Here is a 23,656-nt window from a genome sequence, read left to right as displayed (position 1 = left end):
GTGTATGCTGAGCATTGTAGTGTATTGTAATGTATTTATATAAAAGCAATTGTATTTAATCTAAGTTGATCTCTGTATCTAGCTTCAAGTTTTCATTGGTTTTGCCACAGGTTTTTGTCAATTTTGTGGTCTATTTTTGTTGTCTACTTTTAGTAAGGCTGCACAATATATTGTTTCAGCATCGATATCGCAATGTGTGTCTGCAATAGTCATATCACAGGATATGCAATGTTAAGTTGGGATTACACTGTAGCTGATCAGCACAACAGTTGGAAATATTTGAGATTTGTGAAGTCATTGCAAAGTATGACCATACTTTTGCATTTGTTTTAAAGGCATTTCAAGAGTTTAAAGAATTTGGGCACAAAAAAGTACAGTGATAAAGTACAATACGATGAAGACTACAATTCCTGTACCTGAATGCTGTTTGAGTCTCCAGAAAACACTGTTTATTTGACTTTTTCCATTTCTCTATTCTAATTAATTTCCTTGTAATGTGTTTATATTTCTTTATACATTATTTCTACATTTACAAAATCACCCCAAACAATCTAAATGAATGATTTCTTTCCAAAAAGAGCTATTTTAAGCCCTCTGGGGAAATTGTGTTGATATTGCTATATATATCTTAGAAAAACAAAATATCACATTTAGGGTTTGGTCGATAGACTTGCCATTGTTCATCGCCGATGGCCAATAGACATCCCGAGCTCTCAGCCGTAAATTGAATGATTTTTTTATAGTCTTTTGTTTGTTTTGTAGCAGAAATATTATTTACTAAATTGACTTGCATATAAAAGCAATAGTACAAAATAAATATTTCTTACTCCAATGCTTCATTTGTGTTTGATGCAAAGCATCAATGTATTTTTCATAAAGTAACAGACTTTTTAAAGCAGATAACTTAAATTCAAGCACATTTAAGGCAGCATCATATTGATAAATGTTAGTATTATTGTCATTTTCATCATCATTAATATTCTATAATTATTAGATGATGATATGTATGATTTAGGACTTATTGGACAAATATTAAGTAATCTCAGCATTACTTAGATAGTTTTTTCTGATTTTTGTTAGTCCTAATTGATGTTGTTTTACAATACAATAATTCCCTTGAAATACAGTTTGCAATGGTGCTCATTCATTTTTGGTGGGTGCTACTAAATTTTTTTCTGGTGCTCCTTAATTCTTTTTGGTGCTCCTAAATATTTAAAGTTAGTAGCACCGGTGCTACCAAGTAAAAAAGTTAATTTTGAGCCCTGCTTTGTTTACTATCAACATCACGAATCTCAATTTTAAAAATGAATAGTCCACCTCATAGCTTTGGAGTGCTCATTTCAACAGTGTGATTTGAGATGTGCTATTACTTCTGTATTTTCAAGCGATGTACAGTCAGTGTATGAATAGAGTGTGTAATAAAGTACAACAAAAATGTGTCACTAATAACATTTAAATAATATCAGTCATTTATTTACAATATGACTTTTCAAAACCTGTAAAAGCAAAAAATTGGGTTAAAATAAACTGTTGAGTAAAAGCATGACTTTGTGAAGATGTAGGTCATGCGCATACATGTGTGTTTAGCATGTTGGCAGGGTATGGGACGACTAATGCTTGTGGTTTTTAGCCCTGATGTTTGCTTGCCAACATGTTTTGTGAAATTGTCAACATGCCTGAAATCAGTGCCAGTTCATGCATGTGAATCATCAAAGACGCCTTAAGAGAAATTGCAGATGTGTTGCTGATGCGCATGAAATATTCAGCATGCTAAATATCTGGACCTGTCAGCAATTCAAAAATGTCAGGGACTGAAAAAAACAACAACCCATCGGCGATGACCTACAGTCAATACGAGGGCAAATACGTAATAGTTGAGAAGTTGGGGAGACCACAATATGAGCAAACTTGGCTTACGTTTTGGGGAAGAGTTACTAATTTTCCTTTGGCTTAGTCCTTTTATTTGTCAGTGGTCACCACAGTAGAGTGAACCACCAACTACTCCAGCATATGTTTTACACATCGAATGCCATTTCAGCCGCAATCCAGTACTGGGGAACACCCATACACATTCACACACACACAAACGCACACACACACACACACTACAGCCAATTTTGTTAATTTCCCTAAAGTGCATGTGTTTGATCTAAGGTAAACCCACGCCAACACGGGGAGAACATGCAAACTCCACACATAAATGCCAACTGACTCAGCCCATAATTAATATGGATTTAGGACATCAGAAGAAAGGAGTAACTCATCCCAATGTTTACAGACAACAATATTTGGATATTAGAAGCCAATATTCTCAGCATTCACCTATTTTTACAGATGGCTCATAGGTGGAAAATGGCGTAGCAGCAGTAATGGTAACTGGTCAACATTATGGAATCAGTCTACCTAAAGAATGCTTCATATTCACAGCTGAAGCCTGTGCTTTACTTTTAGCATTGGAGTATACAGAAAATGCCCAACAAAAGAAATCCATCATTTTTACAGACTCTAAATCATGCCTCCAAGTTATGGAATCTTCAGCGAATGATCATCCTTTGATTGATAATATTTTAACTAAAGTGCACCAACTACAAAATCAGTTTTATCACATCATTTTCTGCTGGGTTCCAGGACATGTCGGACTTTTAGGCAATGAGCGAGCTGATGCAGCTGCTAAAGACGCTTTGAAGCAAGTAGTGAACAAATGCCAAATTCCTCCGTCAGAGTGAAACCTTTTATTAACGCTTACATTTTAAACAAGTGGCAAAAGGAATGGGATGCATTAGAAAACAATAAATTACATGAAATCCAACCTGAAATGTCACACAGATTTTGAAGACATTTTAACAATCGATTTGATCAAGTAGTTTTTACCAGATGTCGTATTGGGCATATGAGAATAACACATAGTTTTAATACTTACTATAAAACACATTTTACTGGACTGTCCTGCTTTTACTGATTCCAGAAAACTTTTTTTATGACGTGAACTCTTTTAAGGACATTTTTAACAAAGTGAAACCAGAAAAGATTTTAGAATTTTTATCATGTATTAACACAAAAAAATCTTATTAAATTAGTTTTTTTTCTTTTTTGATTTTTAAATTGTATATTTATTAATATTATATGATATTGATATGATATGATTTATTGCTAAGATTTCTGCCATGAAAATAGCCTTGGTTGCTGACATGGCATTAAATAAAGAATACATTACATGCCAACTGACTCAGCTGGGACTCAAACCAGTGACCTTCTTGCTGTGAGGCCACAGTGCTAACCATTTTGGCACAATTTTATTTTTATCTCGCCTAGGGCCCCTCAGCCCTACAGGCCGGCACTGTACAGATATATGTAGGCATGGGTCTGTATAAGATTCTGACGGTATGATAACCTTGGATAAAAAATAGTTTCAGGGTATCACGGTATTGTGGATATCTTTTCTGCTGGAGATAAAAATTGTAAATGAAAAATCTTACACGGAACGTTATTTCAGAAACTTTTGGTGGTATTAAAATTCTGACTTTCCAAACCGCAGTATACCTTGAAAAGGGTTATCGTCTCATGCCTAGATAAATGTAGTGTATAGATAGATGTATAGATAAATATACGTGTACATGAGTAGAATATCCACAGGTTACTCAACTGTGTATTTTACACTGCTCTTGCTTTGGTGGTAGAGGTGTGAACCTACACTGGTTTCAAGGTTGGGTTCGGTTACGATTATCATGCCATCGATTCGGTTCAATTCGAAATCTCGGTTCATCACAGTGCATTGACGATGCTTTCCGTACACAGTGTTGTATTTTGGGGGGAGGCTATAACAAGCTGTCTGTATAAACACACACACACACAAACATATAGACATACAGCAACACAATGTCTTTCATTCACACACATACACAAACATAGACAGCACCAAACACACACACACACACACGCTGGCTTGGGAGCGATATTGTGAGACCGCCCACTCATGTTAAAATTACACCAGCGTTACTGACCACTCCCGCGCTTTATTCGAAAGATTTATGAAATCATGAAATCTGGTCAGGTCCCGTGAAAATGCACAGGTACAGCCGCGGGAATGCAGACCCATATCCATTAACGTTGTAACAGACGAGAGGAAAAGAGAGGGGAGGAAAAGTCACGCCAGCAGGTGAAATGGGCCACAGAGAGAGAGAGAGAGAGAGAGAGAGAGAGAGACAGAAAGAAAGAAAGAAAGTAAAGCTGCGTCCCAAATGGCCCACTACACACTATGCACTCATGCACTATGTACTTATGCACTCAACAGGATAGTACATGTTTGTAGTGTCGTCCCAAATGGCACACTAATGGTTTTTTACTAAGCGGAAATTCAAAGCGTTTCCCTGATGACGTTTGACGGTTGCCAAATAAGTGAAATAAACGACCGAATTATCAAATATTACCTGCCGTGAGTATAACCGCAATCACTATCGGGAGGCGCTATAATCACTCTTGTAGGAGAATTTTGCTTTCACCATCCAAAATAAATAAAGTTATCCAACATGTACGCCCGATAGCTCCGCCCCTCAGCGGCTGAATGAGTGCATCTTAAATGAGTACACTTATTATTTTTAGAGTTTTCAGTGTGAATGTACTACCTACACTATTTATACTACAAAATGGCAATGGATTTGGGACGCAGCTTTAGAAAGAAAGAAAGGACTGGAGTTCACTTTCATTTCTCCAATCGCAGAGAAATAGGGGCTTCTACTGTAAGTGTCAGGGAAAAGCTGTCCAGAAAACAAACGCGCAGTGAAATTGTGCACAGTTTCTGCGTTGCCTCCTGGAGTGTTGTAAATAACCGCGCTCGGCTTCCTTGCGACAGAGCACATAGGAGATAAATGACGTTAGTACATAATAACCGGTTATGATTATTACTGAACTGATACCGAATTGTCGGCATCTGCATCGCGGTGCACCCAAGAAACAATTAAATTTGACACCCCTATTTGGTGGGCCTTTTTTTTTTTTTTGACCAAAAACCAAAAAGTACAATTTCCTGTGGCTGGATATGCGGTGCATTTCTAATTGAAGCTGATATTGCAATAAATTCTAAACTCTATGTAACCTCCGAGTTCCAGTAGGGTTGAGAAGTGTCATGAGTGGCGGCATATCTCTGTCCTACTGAAGGTCAAAACTAGATACCCATAATGCTGCCTGTGGGATGTGGGCTATCATCATTGATGGCCTTTTTAAAGCAGTCGCTCCATCAGACCTACAGGCTTGATTGGCCATCAATCACATTATCTCTAGCGCAGTGGGAGTGCTGTCATGTTGCTCTGCGTGACTGTTTCTCCATATCCCACCTACAGTATACTGTCGGCTCTCCGGCTCATTCTGCATTTTCTGACGTGTGAATTTCAGTTTTCTTGCTTCTTCTTTCCTGACCTTTTGGTTTCTTTTCAAACTCGAGTGACAAATCTAGCAGAGAGCGAGACAGCTGATCTATTATTTCTCCTCGTATGTCCTCTGTGCATGAGCCTTCACTTGAAGGAAAGATCCTTTGGGATTTCTTTCACAGTTGTAAGAGGCTAAACTCCTGGATTGAGGTTTTCCCGTTACTGTCATTTTGTAAAGTTGACAACTCTGGTAAGTAATACCCATGACTGTGATTTAATTTGTCAACAATGCAGGGGACATTGACATCTACATTTATAAGTTTTGCTTCATATTTTTAGTTAATAGCTTAAATAACTGATGCTATTTAAGTGTTATTACAAGACATTCAAACTTTTAAGACTTTAAAATAACTAAATAAAAGTACATCAATTAAAAATATACAATGCCTCATCCAACAAAGGCTTAATTACAAAACATAGCATGCCTAATAGTGGTGTAACGAGATCCTGTATGATGAGATCTTGCGAGATTAAATTGCAATGTTAAGGTGAAAAGGTGTTTCATGAGTTGTGGTGGAGTGTGAGTAGGCTTGGGTGGTATCCAAATTTTTATACCGTCAAACCTCCTCGCTATTTTACCCCGGTATTACCGTGCATAATAAAATTGTCAAATTGTCTTGTTCGTATTAGAGATCTGTGGATGGGACACACACAGAGAGCGCGAGAGAGACGCACAGCACCACACTCTACCACACACAGCACCATGTGCTCTCTCTCTCTCTCTCTCTCTCTCTCTCTCTCTCTCTCTCTCTCTCTCTCTCTCTCTCTCTCTCTCTCTCTCTCTCTCTCTCTCTCTCTCTCTCTCTCTCTCTCTCTCTCTCTCTCTCTCTCTCTCTCTCTCTCTCTGTCTGTGTGTGTGTGTGCGTGCGTAGGTGTGTTTCCGAATAAAGTGCGGGAGCGGTCAGTAACTTAAAAGTGAGCGGTCGCGTGGTCTTACAATATTGTTTCCGAGCAAGCGAGCACGCACGCATCCACGTGTGTGTGTGTGTGTGTGGGTGTGTGTCTCTCTCTCTCTCTCTTTATCTCTCATTCATACACACACACACACACACACACACACACACACACAGAGAGAGAGAGAGAGCACCAAGCCACACACAGACAGCTTGCTCTCTTATTTACACACACACACTGCAGGTGACTTGGTGCGTGACTCGAAATCTTACCTCACCACTCTCTCCTCCACACTGTCCCGTCATGACAATCACGCATACTCATTTGTAGTCTTTAAATTAATAATATTTATTATTTAATACTTGTCTCCTACTTAAGTGTATTGTTTTTATGACGGTATTAGAACTAACACGTTGCTATTTTTAGATCCCGCGGTATACCATATTACCGTAATACCGCCCAAGCCTTAGTGTGAGGGTGAAATTAGCACTGAAGATTGGAGACAGGATTGGATTAGAACCTCACATCAAGTACTTTGGACACACCTGGCAACCCGGGCAGCCTCAGTGTTGCACGTCACTCGTTTGCTTGACCGGGTGGGATGTTCAACACAGTCTACAACTGCAGCACACACATTAACCACAGTTCATAACCATGCAATGGAATAGCACTTCAGATGTGCTTGTCTGAAACAAATAGATTGAGACATATTTTAGTAGTATTAAGGTCGCTGGTTCAAACAGCTGGTTTAGCTGGTGTTTCTGTGTGGAGTTTGCATGTTCTCCACTTGTTGGCATGGGTTTCCTCCCGGTTGCTCCAGTTTCCCCCAAAACACATGCGCTGTAGGGGAATTGGGTGGGCTAAATTGTCCGTAGTGTATGTGTGTGAAAGGTATGGGTGTTTCCCAGTGATGGGTTGCAGCTGTAAGGGGATCAGCTGCATAAAACATGATGGATAAGTTGGTAGTTTATTCCGTTGTGGCGACTAATAAAGGGACTACGCCAAAAAGAAGAATGAATGAATGTAGTAGTATTTTAGTTTTCCTATTTTAGTCACATTATTGCTGTGCTGTACAGACATGTAAACACCTTAATTAACTTATTACCGTCCTGTAGGACTTTTAGCCGCAGTTTAGAAAAGGATAAGCCATAAACACACGACTGTTTGACACTATTCCCTGCACCTACTGATTCAGTAACGGACCACAGACACACACATCTGTGTGTGCATGCGTATAAACACACACACTAGGGGTGTCAAAATTAATCGTTTCTTCGGCGCACTGCAATGCGGATGCGGACAATTCGGTATCGGTTCAGTAATAATCATAACCGGTTATTACTGACGTCATTTACCTCATATGCGCTCTGTCGCGAGGGAGGCGAGCATAAGTATTTACAACGCTCCAACTACTTAAAACTCATAAACTGTGCACAATTTCACTGTGTGTGTTTGCTGGATCAGTCTTTAGCTGACATTTACAGTGGAAGCCCCTATTTCACTGAGATTTGAGGGAATAAAAGTACTCCATTTCTCTCTCTCTCTCTCTCACTCTCTTACACACACACACACACACACACACACACACACACACACGCACACACACACACACACAGGGTCCCATTTGACCTGCTGGCGTGGCTTTTCTTCTCTCAACTGTTTTACAGCGTTACTTCTAGATACAGACACGAGTGCGTGTCTGCAGAGTTTTCTGCACCGTGTCTATCATGGATCAGCTGTGATCGCCTCTGCTGCTTGTCAGTGTCACTCATCTGTGAAGAGCCAATCGCAATCGTTTTTGTTGAGGGTGTGACCAATCAAAGGGGTGTAAGAGAACTAGACAAGGATCAGAAATTGAGCTGGATATTTATATTTGTTTATATTATTTGCTAAATGCTCGTTTTGTTTAAAGTTACAGTTTATATCTCTGACTGTTTGTATTAAATGACAAAATTGTATTACAAATAATATATAAATATATTCATACATTTTAATACAAGAAGTCTGCGGTGATGAAAATATAAAACTGTATGGAATGCATCGTGATGCACAGAGATATCGACCTGAACCGAGTCGATGGCATGATAATCGTAACTGAACCGTGAGACTAGTGTAGGTTCACAGCTCTTAAACACACACACACACACACACACACACACACTGAACTCCTGAGACTCGTCACATCATCACCAAACATGTTTGTGCTGTCAGTCGTGTGCGGTATCAATATGCAGATATCGGTATCAGTGTGCAGATAAGAAGGTGCTAGGCCAGAAGTCACTTTGTAGGCAAACATCAGAGTTTTGAATTTGATGCGAGCAGCAACTGGCAGCCAGTGCAAACGGACTAGCAGCGGAGTGACATGTGCTCGTTTAGGTTCATTGAAGACAACTCGTGCTGCTGCATTCTGGAGCAGTTGAAGAGGCTTGATAGAGTTAGCTGGAAGCCCGACTAGTAGAGAGTTGCAGTAATCCAGTTTGGAGAGAACAAGAGCTTGAACAAGGAGTTGAGCTGCATGTTCAGATAAGAAGGGTCGGATCTTTCTGATGTTGTAGAGTGCGAATCTGCACGATCAAGCAGTTCTAGAAATGTGGTCAGAGAAGTTTAGTTGGTCATCAATCGTTACTCCAAGGCTTTTCACCATTTTGGATGCAGTAATGGTTGCCCCATCCATCTGGATTGAAAAGTTATGGTGTAGAGTCGGGTTGGCAGAAACTACAAGCATTTCTGTTTTTGCGAGGTTCAGCTGAAGATGATGATCTTTCATCCAGTGTGAAATATCCAACAGGCAGGCTGAGATACGAGCTGGAACCGAGGGATCATCAGGATGAAAAGAGAGGTATAGCTGGGTATCATCAGCATAGCAGTGGTAGGAGAATCCATGTCTCTGGATGACTGGTCCTAGAGATGATGTGTAGATGGAGAAGAGAAGTGGCCCAAGAACAGAGCCTTGAGGTACCCCAGTGTTTAGATGCTGTAGGTTGGAGACCTCTCCCCTCCAAGACACCCTGAATGACCTGTCAGTGAGGTAAGATCTGAACCATTGTATAACAGTGCCCGCAACGCCCAGTGACTCAAGCGTAGATAGCAGGATCTGGTGGTTGACAGTGTCAAAAGCAGCTGACAAGTCCAGCAAAATGAGGACTGATGATTTAGAGTCTGCTTTAGCCAGTCTGAGATCCTCCACGACCGAGAGCAGGGCAGTCTCAGTTGAGTGGCCTTTCTTAAAGCCGGATTGCTTGTTGTCCATGAGATTGTTTTGAGTAAGAAAGTCCAGGACTTGATTGAACACTACTTTCTCCAGAATCTTGGCCATGAATGGAAGCAGGGATACTGGTCTGTAGTTTTCAAGTAGCGTATGGTCCAGGTTGGGTTTCTTTAGCAGTGGGGTTACCCTAGCCTGCTTAAATGTAGTGGGGAATAAACCAGAGTCAAGAGATGTGTTAATTATGTGAGTCAGTGTTGGTATGACTGCAGGAGAGATGGCTTGCAAGAGATGAGAGGGAATGGGATCGAGTGGACAGGTGGTTGCATGGCTAGATAGCACAAGTTTGGACACCTCAGACTCAGAGAGCTGAGAAAAAGAGGTGAGTGTGTGTGGTGTTGGTGTTGTATCTTGCGTGTTTGTTGTAGGTGCAGCAAATTGAGCACTGATTTTTGCAGTTTTGGTGCAGAAGAATGTAGCAAAGTCATCAGTAGTAAGTGTGGAGGATGCGGGTGGAGGAGGAGGATAGAGGAGGGAGGAAAATGTTTTAAAAAGTAGGCGAGGATTAGTGGCATTGTTGATTTTCAGACGGTAATACGTCTGCTTTGCAGAAGTAACCTCAGCTGAGAAAGAGGACAGAAGAGTTTGGTATGTTAAGAGATGTGCAGGATTTTTAGTTTTCCGCCAAATTCTCTCCGCAGCCCGAAGTTTTGAGCAATGCTCACGGAGAGCATCTGAGAGCCAGGGTGCAGGAGGACTGGCACGGGCTGGCCTGGATGCAAGAGGACATAATCGGTCTAGACATGATGCTAGTGTGGAGCAGAGTGTATTAGTGGCACTGTTCGAATCAAGTGCAGTGAGTTTGCGAGATGGAGGAAGAGAGTCTGAAACAATGGTGGATAGTCTGTTGGGTGAGAGAGATCGTAGGTTTCTGCGAAAGGTAACCAGTGTAGGAGTGTGTGGCGGCTCAGGAGTAATGTGGATGTTGAGAGACAGAAGGAAATGATCAGATATTTGTAGTGGAGTTACTATTGTTTGATCAGTGAAGCAGTGTCGTGTGTAAATAAGGTCTAGCTGATTACCTGATTTGTGGGTAGCAGAAGTAGGTGCTCTTTTTAGGTCAAAAGAGGCAAGCAAAGTCTGAAAGTCTGCAGCTTGCGGTTTGTCAACGTAAATGTTGAAGTCACCTAGCACCAATAAGGGAGTGGCAAAATTAGAAAAAGATGAGAGAAGAACATCCAGTTCATCTAGGAAGTGACCTAATTTACCTGGTGGGCGGTAGATGACAACCACATTTATGTAGAAGGGGTGGATAATGGTGACTGCATGGAATTCAAAGGAGCTGATTGTACATATACATATATTTACACAGTTGATGTCAAAATGTTTTAATAATATAATAATATAATTTAATATACAATAATATAATATGTTTTAATAAATAAAGGTTTAAATGAGCATTTCATACAAATTTTTGAGAGCTATTGTCAGACAGGTGGGCCTTCAAAAATTTATCAGAGGAAGAAGTGGGACCAGCAGTGAAAAAAGGTTGATTTTAAAAAATCACCTTATCTAGTTTTATAATTTTTATTTATTTTTTATTTATTTTTTTATTCATTTATTCATTTTTCAGTTTAATAAAAGACCATTTTCATTCATATATTTCAGAATTAAAGTTTTTTTAAAAATAGTATAAAAATCTCATCTCGTTCTCTTAAACCCAATCTCACGTCTCGTCTCGTCACACCCCTAATGCATAAACAACAATTAAATCAATTAATTAATTAATTTTATTTCTTTACTTATATGTATGTCACAACTAGAATGACTGGTTACCATTGACTTCCACTTCCTGTTAATAGTTAAGCCATTAAATGAACTACAAATTTAAAATAATTAATGAAATAAATCAAGAATTTAACCCAAATTCTGTAATTTTTATTTAATTACCGCCATTTTTTAATTACATTGGTATAAAGTCATAAATCACATAATCGAGAAGAATTGACTATGCATTGTGATGCCTTATTTTTTATTTTAATAAAACACAAATAATAATTCTGTCATATTGCATATTTTGAGAAAGTATATTATTGTTATAATTTGTCAAGTTAAACCACTCTTTTTTTGTTATGTATTTTTTGTACATTTCATTTAGTTAGGTAAAAGCCTACAAAATACCTCACATTTCTTTTTCTAAAATGTACCAGATCTTGTGTTGTATCATGCTTTGTATTTGCCCATGCATGTCAATATAATAGTGATTTACAGTCAAGGTAAGCGTGACCCCTGCAGTCGCACTGCTGGTACCAGATGCCAACAGATGGGCACACATTATAGATGGAGAAGCAGGTGGCTCATTCGCTGTGACTGATTAAACTCATGCGCTCCCTCACACCTGTGCATTATGGGATATGGAGTCAGTGCTGTTATATTTGATCCTGACTCATCTCCGTGTCGTATTGCATTTTCATGGATGCATTGAATGAGCTCATGCTTACAGATAAGAGTTATGGCGCGTGTGTGTGTGTGTTTTGTGTCTTCAGGGTGTATGTAAACACATAGAACATGCTTATGATGCATTCTCAGTTTAGATCATCCTAATGAGCAGATTACACATGATATTAATGATCAGGGTTTCCGCGGGGTCTTAACATTAAAACTACCTAGGCTGGGGATACAACGATTATAAAGTATTAATTTAGCCTGTTCTCTCGAGAAAAGGTAAGTATTTTACGTTTTGTCAGTTTAGTGGCTAATTCAGTGGTTCAGTCGTAAAAAAATGTACAATTTTAAAAAGGAGGCGTGGCACCCAACCCCACCCCTAATCCCCAACCGTCATTGGGTGATGAGCAAATCGTGCTAAATTGTACAAATTAGATTGCACGAATTCATACGAATTAGCCACTAAATCAAAAAGTTACGAATTATTCAGTGAGATTGCATTGAATAATCACGGTTATCACGATTATTACACATTCAATAATTTCAAAACATTACTTGTTTAGAAAATCAGATGAAAAACTAATTATATTTTAAAGTGTTATTTATTGCTGCTCATTAACCGATTAATACTGTGCTTAATAACAAAAACAAACAATAGTCCATTTAGTGAAAATCCATTTAGAAAAACAGTTAATATGGTCATTTCAACAGCTTTTAATTCTCACAAATGAACAACTTTGTTGAATAAAACACACATCTATAATACCCTGACTTTTCTAAACGTGTATATATTTCTTTCTAGCGTTACTATTAAAATGACAAAACAAAATAGCTATTCTTTTCTATTTCAAATATTAATGTAGTCTATACTTTTATTTATTTATTTATTGTAATTATTATTATAATTATTATTCTTTTTCTCTGTTTTTTTTACGATGTGGAATAGGGCTGCTCATTATGGGAAAAATCATGATCACGTTTATCTTGGTCATAATTGTAATCAACTGATAATCGTTTTGAATAATCGTGAAGTCAAAATTATTCGCCCTTCTGTGAATTCTTTTCATTTATAAATATTTCCCAAATTTTGTTTAACAGAAATTTTTCACAGTATTTCCTATAATATTTTTTTTTGTCTGGAGAAAGGCTTATTTGTTTTATTTCGGCTAGAATAAAAGCAGGTTTAAATATTTTGAAAACTATTTTAATGGCTCAATATTATTAACCCCTTTAAGATATATATTGATATATATATATATATATATATATATATATAGTCTGCAGAAGAAACTACCGTTACAAATGACTTGCCTAATTACACTAGTGAAGCCTTTAAATGTCACTTAAAGTTGAATACTAGTATCTTGAAGAATATCTAGTAAAATATAATCTGCTGTCATCATAGCAAAGATAAAATAAATCAATTAGAAATGAGTTATTAAATCTGTTATGTTTAAACTGTGCTTTAAGCATCTTCACTGTAAAAAGAACAAAAGTACTTCAGTCAAGAGCAGTGAGGGATTTTCTCCTTTTGTTGTTTGATTTATTATAAAAACATGCGGCAGCAGGAGTATTGCGCGCTGTCACTTTAAGAATGGTGCGGTTCAGATATGGTTTGTCACTCACGTGTCTTTTGATTCTCAACTTGTTTGTTTATTAAACAAATGAGGGTTAATATGAATAATCACTAAACACCAAGCTCTGAAACAAATGTGCATGTATTAGACATTAAAGCGCTCATATTAAGATGGAGTTAGATGTGTGTGCTCTGCTCGTCTCTGAGCCTGTCCGAGGCTAAGCGCGGCGCGCGCGCAAACACAGAGCATGTGCTCTTTCGGGCTTTTAAAAATTTTAAAAGTTACATTACAGCACATGCTTTTAGTTATTTTGACATGGAACTGAGCTGTGCAGAGCAACAAATGTGGACAACTGGTAAGGAGGTTATATGAGAGAATAATCGTTTTTTCTAGATTAATGTTTTTTTTTATAATAGTTAGAAGCCAAAATCGAAACCGGATGTGAATGTCATAATTGTAAGATTTTGGTATTATTTTGATTTGTTAAATATTCAGCATATACAAAAAAAAAACACTGATAAAAAGTTTCTGTTTATTAAATTGGTCAAGCTAACCCCCACAAACTATCTCTATACATATATATTCATTCATTCATTCATTAATTTTCTTGTCAAATTCAGTTTGCAGACATTTGTAAATGCAGACATCCATTGTGTGCATTCTTTGCAGTTTTTTTCTGGCTTTTTAATATTGTCCATATCGATATTGGAATAGTATCGTATCGACCAAAATTAAGAAATATATCGTCTAGGTAAAGCCACCCAATTGAGCTGACACCCGTCCAATCACCAACAATCCACCTCAATAAAACTGTTATCAAATGCTTTATTCATTAACTCTATTTCCCAAAATTGTTTAATTATCCTTTTTACAATAACATTTGTTGAAAAAGTTTGTTTAAAAATCTTTTCTATTGGCCCGACCAATGCAGTACACTTGTTCCTGCTGCTTGTAGTTGTGTTACTGTTTTAATAATGCCTCATGAGTTGCTCACTGTCAATACAATGTGGTTATATTACTTCATATTATACAAGTATAGTAATTATTTCTAAGCTGTTACGTTTTTTTTTGTCATAGTGCATCCAAAATTCTCAGTTTTTACTCTGAATATTATTAAATATGAGACCAATTCAAATGATCCTCTAAAGCAACTCTACTCAATCTGTTTCAATCATCGCATGTTCAGGGTTGCAGGAGCGATTTCTGTATTCTGAACACACAATCACAATCATGTCTTTAGGGAATCATTTTCATTGATAAATGTGGTTGTCTCTCCCGGAGGTTTGCACTGTGTGTTTGTGACCCTAGAGTCATAATTAGAGCTGCTCTCTTGTGGGAAGACACTTAAATATGTTCGCTTTGGGCCAGTTTTAGAGATGCCGGATGACCAGGGGCTGGTGAGCAGCTGACTTGGTAAAATACGACCAAATGAAAATTCGCTTTCATTTGATTTTAAAATGAGCAGGACTGGACAGCCGCAGTTTGATTCATCATGACTGAGTTGATGAATGAGGTTTAACTTAGTAGGACTGTGCAATATGACAAATCTTATTTTTATCCTATTTTTGATCTCAAACACAGCAATTAAACAGACATTAATTAACATATTTGATTACCCTTTTAAGAGGGGTCACAGTGGCCCACTGAGTAGCACGATTGTCTCACAGCAAGGAGGTTGCTGATTAAGGTTCTGGCTGGGTCAGTTGGCATGTCTGTGTGGAGTTTGCATGTTCTCCGCGTGTTGGCGTGGGTTTCCTCTGGATGCTCTGGTTTCCCCCACAGTGCAAAAACATGCGCTATAGGGGAATTGATGAGCTACATTGGCCGTAGTGTATGTGTGTGAATGCAGGAGTGTATTGGGTTGCAGGTGGAAGGGCATCCACTGCGAAAAACGTGCTGTATAAATTAGCAGTTCATTCCGCTGTGGCCACCCCTGGTTGATAAATGGACTAAGCTGAGAACAAAATGACAAATATTATATTATATTATATTATATTATATTATATTATATTATATTATATTAAATTATATTACATTACATTACATTACATTACATTACATTACATTATATTAAATTATATTATATTATATTATATTAAATTATATTACATTACATTACATTACATTACATTAAATTATATTATATTATATTATATTAAATTATATTACATTACATTATATTAAATTATATTACATTACATTACATTACATTACATTACATTACATTATATTATATTATATTATATTATATTATATTAAATTATATTACATTACATTACATTACATGATATTATATTAAATTATATTATATTAAATTATATTATATTATATTATATTATATTATATTATATTATATTATATTAAATTATATTATATTATATTAAATTATATTATATTATATTAAATTGTATTATATTAAATTGTATTATATTATATTGTATTATATTATATTATATTAAATTATATTATACTATATTATATTACATAACATTACATAACATTACATTACATTACATTATATTATATTATATTATATTAAATTATATTAAATTATATTATATTATATTATATTAAATTATATTACATTACATTACATTACATGATATTATATTAAATTATATTATATTATATTAAATTATATTGTATTATATTATATTATATTATATTATATTATATTATATTAAATTATATTATATTATATTATATTATATTATATTATATTATATTATATTATATTAAATTGTATTATATTATATTGTATAATATTATATTATATTATATTACATTATATTATATTACATTACATTACATTATATTATATCATAGGGCGGCGATGCAGTGGCGCAGCAGTTAGTGCTGACGCCTCACAGTAAGAATGTCGCTGATTCGTTCCTCTGCTCAGTTGGAAGGGCATCCGCTGCGTAAAAATGTGCTGGATAAGTTGGCAGTTCATTCCGCTGTGGTGACACCTGATTAATAAAGGGACTAAGTTGACAGGAAAATGAATGAATGATTTATATTATAGGTATAGATATTATAGGGCTTGACATTAAGGACTGCTCGATGGCTCGGGGCCAGTGTGCATCTCAAATTTAGTTGCATCACAATTGTAATTTTTTCAATTGTCAGTTGTGTTTAAAGAAAAGTCATGCTAAATATGAAGTGTATGTATTACAACAATGCTTGGCTTTTGACACATTATTTAAAATATGTGGCTAAGAAACAGCTATTGTCTTTTCTGTTTTCTTTTTTTTGGTGGGGCTAGTGAAAATGTTGGCAGGGCAAGTAAAAATTTAAACCAATGGTCCAATCGGGCCAGTAAGAAGAAACCTTAGCGTTGAACCCTGTATTATACCCTGCTTCATGTTATCTCATTATGTTATCATCTTACAGTGTTTCCTCTAGGATTTTTTCCAGCTGTGGCGGCAGGGGTTTTACACAGATCCCAACCATCTATGGCATTATTTCAATGACAAATGTCGTGAGCGCAGTATTACAAGTCGATCGCATTCATGTAATACGAGCATGCAAATCTCTTTGCTTGCACACCGATTTCTTCTGTTCGTGCACAAAACTTCTTGCATGCTCCCTAAAATATACGCTGCTGAAGTGCGATTTAGTACGATTATGTAGTGAGTATGTCTCCAACACTTATTATATTTGCTAGGAATATATATATATATATATATATATATATATATATATATATATATATATATATATATATATATATATATATATATATATATATATATGAAAACACACACACACACACAAATGTAGTTGTTTATATTTTGTATTTTAGAAAGAAAAACAGTTTAATTTTTCCTTAGGGTTTACATATTTATATTTTCATATTTAAATTTTATTTGTCCTGTTAACTACTTGGGATATATTTGATATGCGGTGTGACGGTCTCTGATTGGACCTCACAATTCAAACAAATGCACCAATGGTGAACACATAAATCAATGACGATGTGGGGACAGATTAATTTGTTTTTCAATAAAGGGTGTTGTGTTTGTTGGAGGAAGTTTTGAGCGGAAGTGAAGGTGAAGGTGAAGGTAGTGTACTGAAGGAAGCGACGTGCAGAATAGCAGGGTGTCCTGAAAAGGTGATCCAAGTGTTTGTTTGGGAGCAACGGACCGATCTGCACTGTGGGTTCTCTTGCTGGATCGTTTGCGGAGGGGTTTTCTACTCGTATCTCCTGGCGGCGACCAGAACTTATGCAGAGTTGTTGACTTAAAATCTTGGGTTGCCTGGACGTTGTCTCCGTGAGTGCTGTTTTTCTTCTTCTTCATCTCAACTCATTGATAACGTTATCCTTCGGAAGCCAAGTCATCTGGCAAGAGCTGAAATCTAGTATTTAAACTAGTTCCCACAAAGGCCACGTTCAATTGCACAACACACTCAGTTCCCTTGTGTGAGTATTGATTTGATTTCCCCTCTTTGTTTTTTGTTGTTGTTGTTGTTTTCAAATTATACAATTAGGGTAGTTTTTGTTTTGCTTGTTGATGCGCAAGTATCCATTTTTGTTTGTGCTTTGTTTTTGATCTGGACGGGACTGTTTTAAGTCTTTACTGTTACAGATGCTAATTCAATATTTCTTTTGATTTGTTGTTTTGGTTGAAATATAAACAGAGTTGAATTTGAATCTTGTTTAATCATTTATTCAACTTCATTTTGTGTGTAACGGATGGTTTGTGTCTGATGCTGAATATGTTATCTGGGCATAATTTAATGTATATAATTTGACAGGTTTCAATCTTGTCTGGCACCCGAACAATTCTTTACTTTAATCTTTAATGCAAAGTCATTTGTTTAGTGCAAAAGTCAATAATACTTTTTTCTTTTTTTTTGTTTCCGAGGTGCATTGGTGTATGCCAACACTGCTGTGGGAAATTTTTTTTTTTTTAAGAGTCACGTGGCCGAGTGGGTCCGTCGCAGAGCCCCGACACCAAGAACCCGCCTCGGTCTAGAACTTTTTTTTTTTACTTTATTTTATTTTTCTTCGTTGTTTACAAGAAAATATTGACTTTGTACATTGCCACCGTTACAGCGCCAGCAGATGCTATTTGAGAAATGTTTATAATAATAATAATAATAATGTCTGTCCACATAATTCTGTCAAAGTGGAACTTGCTGTTCATCTAGAGTCAGATTTTGTGTACTATATTTATAAGGTTAAAATAATATATCATGTGAGCTCGATGGGGGTCAAAGGTCATAAAAAATTGTCCTTTTTTGCATGACTATGTATGTAATTAAATGTAGATGTGTAATGGCGTGAGTCATATTCTGTCATATTCATATTTCTCATGCTCTTTAAGGCAGAAATGCATAGCAGGATGAAAAGGCATTACGACAGGACATTACATCAAGCTGTGTCACATGACGCCAAAGCACACACTTTTTTCCCCCCTTTTCGCCCTTTTCACGTTTACTTAAACTCAAAAGTCACACGTACACCAACCCAATTTCCTCAGGCTCTGGCCACAATCTGCTGCAAACTCCTGTTGAGCCGCAGAGTTTGCTGGACGGACTAACATGAGCACGGATCTGATGATCTTTGTGACCTTATGGCTGTGTGAATGTGACCCATAACGTAGATATGGCACGGTTTCTTGTGCCGTCTGTTGGCTATAGATGACATACGCTCACTTTCACCATCAGTTTCTGCTGCTTCTGGGCATCAAATCTGAGTGTGTGTTTGAATGTAAAGCCAGCTGTGTTCATGTGAAGGTGAAATAATGGCAGAAAAAAAATTGCATGTTAAGTTTTGTGCAAGATTGCAAATTAAAACGATACCGTTTCTCTCACAGAGATCGCACTGACACAAAGATTTGGATACAGAAATATCCTGAGCCAGGCTTTAAATTTGATAATCATACGTATTATATTTAAAATCAATTTAACATGCGTCTATACCAGCAGCATAATGTTAAACTAAACATCCTGAGTCATCCCGTTACCTTTCACATGCCAACAGGTTTTATTTCCTCAGCACCAAATAATGACATCAACAAAGTACCTAAGGTTTTAAAATACACAACATTTATTCAGGGAACATTAAAAGATTAATAAACATACATTAACTTCTTACCTCAGACTTGTCCAGAACTTTCTTTTGGTTCATGAAACCCGTCTAAGCCATGCAAAATCTAAAATACCATATCTCTGTGTAATTATTCAATATTGAGATCAATATGCATTAGTTGGTCTATCAGACTTGAATAACTGTTCATTTTTAAATCATGCAGGCGAGCGGGCCTCGGAGAAAAGCCTGTGCTGGAGCGTGTGCAGATCAGACACGCGTGGTTTTGAAAGATAGAATACAGTTAATAACGGTTTAAGTTAATGGTTTGTCTGCTTTTCCCTAGTATTCGACAGGATCAGCAAAGAATAGTCAGTCAGCTTGTAAGGAAATGTCAGTTTATTTTTTACAATTACACTTAAAGAGATGGTTAAAGGGGCACTTACCCAAAAATGAAAATGCACCCGATACTCCCTTACTCGTTTCAAACCAGATTATATACAGTTGAAGTCAGAATTATTCACCCCCCCCACCTTTGAATTTTCTTTTTCCTTTTTAAATATTTCCCAAATAATGTTTATCAGAGCAAGGACATGTTCACATTATGTCTGATAATATTTTTTCTTCTGGAAAAAGTCTTATTTGTTTTATTTCGGTTAGAATAAAAGCAGTTCTTAATTTTTTAAAAAACACCATTTTAAGAACAGAATTATTAGCTCCTTTAAGCTAGATTTTTCTTTGACTGTCTACAGAACAAACCATCGTTATACAATGACTTGCTTCCCTAACCTGCCTAGTTAATCTAATTACCTTAGTTAAACCTTTAAATGTCACTAAGCTGTATAGCGTGCAAGAGATTTTGTGCACAATCAGAGGAAATCGGCAAGCAAGCACACTCGTATTGCAGGTAAATACGATCTCCACTTGTAATACTGCGCTCACGACATTTCTCCATTTGTCATTGAAATAACGCCATAGGTAGTTGGTAGATTTGTGTAAAAGGTCTGCCGCCGCAGCAGGAAAAAAATCTTAGAGGAAACACTGAGATATATATAATTATTATTATTATTATTATTATTATTATTATTATTTAATTTTTTTTTTCAATAAATGATATTTTTAATAAATGAATTTGGGCGTAAGAGTGCCTGCTTGAGGGCTCCCACGGATTTTGAAATATTGCAAGCCCTGATAATGATGCACCCTACATAGGCTACACAAAAAACGCTGCTCGTTGTGTAGTGCATGGAATCGTGAACATGCCAACAGCTCTGATTTGTAAAATGCACGTGTACTTATTTCTGTAATTTACGTGTTTGATTATTGTGCCTGTTGGCAAACAGGAAAGACTGTCAGTATCAGGCAATTAATTATTTCCTCTTGTATTCACACTTTCCCATTTCCTGAATTGTAAAAGCTTCTGTTGTAGAGTCTTAAAATAACTACAGTATGCAGACAGATAACAGGCCATCCTATGCAGGATCTCTTTCAGCTTCAGATATCGGTGGTTTGTCTGTTAAGATGCTCTTCATACAGATTTACATTCAACCGTTTTGATCTGATGTGCAACCATCATGTGAGGAAGATTGAGGGTGTGGGTTCCAGTTTTGTTGTTGTTGTAATAGATTGCTTTAAATTGTACATTTTGTGCATGAAATTAACTTTAAGAGAATGACCTTTTCACATCCCAAATGCTTAGCTTCATTCTAAACTATCATAGTTTATTTAAGCACCATGTTTCAAGCTGTTCTGGGTTAGTGATCAATCTTATTGAATGGTTAATGAGCGTCATAACATGAGTTGGGCAGTTTCTTATGGCTAATTATAAATCTATTAATATACAAATATATTAAATTCAAATTATAATAGTGTCTACATTTCGTTGTTTTAGTGTGGAAAAGGTTATGAATTGCATTTTTAACAACATATTGCACTGCATTAAAGTAAGATGTGTCCATAAAACACTACATTGCAATATTAAGAAGAATAACAAGCTGTTTTATAAATAGCTGGAAGCAGATGAGGCCAGAAACAAGACACATTAAATTAGTAAAGCCTCCGCTCTTACATAAGAAAGAAAGATGGATACTAAAATAATGCTCATACTGAGTGTGTGTGTGTGTCTGTCAGTGTGTGTGCTTGCTGTGTATACTGTTGTATAATGAATTGATATAGCAAATCAGTATTTTGTATGTTGTAAATGTCTATTTTACTATAGTAGTTGACAAGCAGCAAAAGTCAGACACTTTTGGGAATCTTCATTATTTTATATAACACAGATTTTTTTACAACAACAAAAAAAGGCATGACGTGGATGCTTGTTTGCTTCTGGAGATACTATTCAGACGCCCTAGTTTTTCCCTGATTTTGCAATCGAGGAATCCACAAAATCAAAAGTCGCAATTTTTAGCGATCCTGCAAAATTCTTAATTTAATAAAATAAATCTTATCAAACATCCATTTCCAAACCATATAATCAAATTGTATTCATTTCAGTGTGCAATGAATTGTTTTACGTGACTTATAGATGTTGCATACTCAGCGCACGTGATGTATTTGAGTGTCTCTAGGCTGCTTTCACACCTGTGAATGGATTCAGTTGTTCTGAAACAGAGATTACATGTGTTACAGTGTTGCTCTTTGCTCTTGGAGCGGTTCGCTTTCACACTGCAAAGTTTCTAATCAGACCAAAAGAGCTAAAACAAGTCACGTGTGAGTAAACTCTCCTCACATTGGTCAGTGTTTCAGGGTTTATTTTACAGAGTCCCTCTCAGCTGTCAGGAGAGGTGATGGTTTGGTGGTGTTTGAGAAGGTGCGCACGACGTGTCTGAAGAGTGAGGAGAGATGCGGTGGGGAGGGGTGAGAAGGGTGCACGACCTAGCCTACTTGAAGACCAGGAGGGAGATGCAAGGTTACCGGGAGATTATCATTCGTTTGCGGGCATCCGGAGACTCGCGAAACTTCCCGCCCTACTCATAATTCTCTCTTCATATAGCCATAAGCCTATTACATATCCATAAAACACTGTGATATAACCGCGCTCGGATCAGATCGCTTTCTCACTGCAATCAATCCGCTCCAGAGTTCGTTTCAATCGAGCCGAGCGATTGCTTTGGCGCAGATCCGAGAGCGATTGGTGGTTTCACAAATGCCAAACGAACCGCGCTAACTGGGCAAACGAGACAGGTTCCGAAACAAAAGTGTGGGTGTGAAAGCACCCTCAAACAGGACAAAGTTTGGACCATTTTAGATCTCGTCTTGACTATGAGACCAAAATAAAGCCGCTTTATTTTTATTATTTGTGTCATAAAGATTGCACATCTAACATAGTAAGCTACTGTACCTCACATGGTGTGTATGTGTGTATGTATGTATGTATATATGTGTGTGTGTGTGTGTGTGTGTGTGTATATATATATATATATATATATATATATATATATGATTAGAGCTGCACATCTAATCTTTAAAAGATTGCGATCTCGATTCGACCCCCCAGACGATCTTAATCCAGCATTTCTACAATTCAGCTGATCATATTTTCAAGTTCAGGAGAGAGGAAAAGGCGGCTGCACGAGTCTTTCATTGTTTCACAAACGTTGCTCAGTGACATTGACACCTCCAAATGATGTTGAATGAGTCACATAATGTATTTATAAGGTATAATTCACCTAAAAATGTCATTTTTGTCTTCATATAATGATGTATTCGCGGCCAGGAAATCACACGTGATGTAAGCTGCTGACCGTGAGCTGTTATCAAAGAGAGGGCGCGCGCACTCTACTTAATGATAAACGCGCGTGCATGTCTACTTTAGTGAACAGAACCTGCATATGTTGCGAGTAACAGGTAATACAGTTGTAAATAATATTCAGTTTGTGGCACAGAGTGATCGTTTATAAGCCGCACGAAGTATGAACAGCACTTAGCTTTCAAAATAAAACCGAAAGTGTGCACTTCATTTAAATAATCATATCGCATTTTAGAGTTATGATTACGGCAAGCATTTGATATGTGTTTTTCTTTCATAGCGAACCCACAGTTGTGCATGAAAATAAATGTTTACAATGTCAGTATA

General features: G+C 36.7%; 2 protein-coding genes across 3 annotated transcripts in view; both read left to right on the top strand.

Moving 5' to 3' along the window:
* gabrzb (gamma-aminobutyric acid type A receptor subunit zeta, b) overlaps positions 1–23,656 on the top strand; it is a 109,008-nt gene that overhangs the window by 5,912 nt on the left and 79,440 nt on the right. The window lies entirely within an intron of this gene.
* Positions 1–23,656, top strand: part of inpp5a (inositol polyphosphate-5-phosphatase A) — a 639,159-nt gene that overhangs the window by 614,536 nt on the left and 967 nt on the right. The gene's annotated exons all lie outside the window — the stretch shown is intronic.

Source organism: Danio rerio, chromosome 13 (genome assembly GCF_052040795.2).
Source record: "Danio rerio strain M-AB ecotype USA chromosome 13, GRCz13ab, whole genome shotgun sequence".
In the NCBI taxonomy this organism is placed as follows: Eukaryota; Metazoa; Chordata; class Actinopteri; order Cypriniformes; family Danionidae; genus Danio; species Danio rerio.
This window is presented reverse-complemented; position numbering and strand designations above follow the sequence as displayed.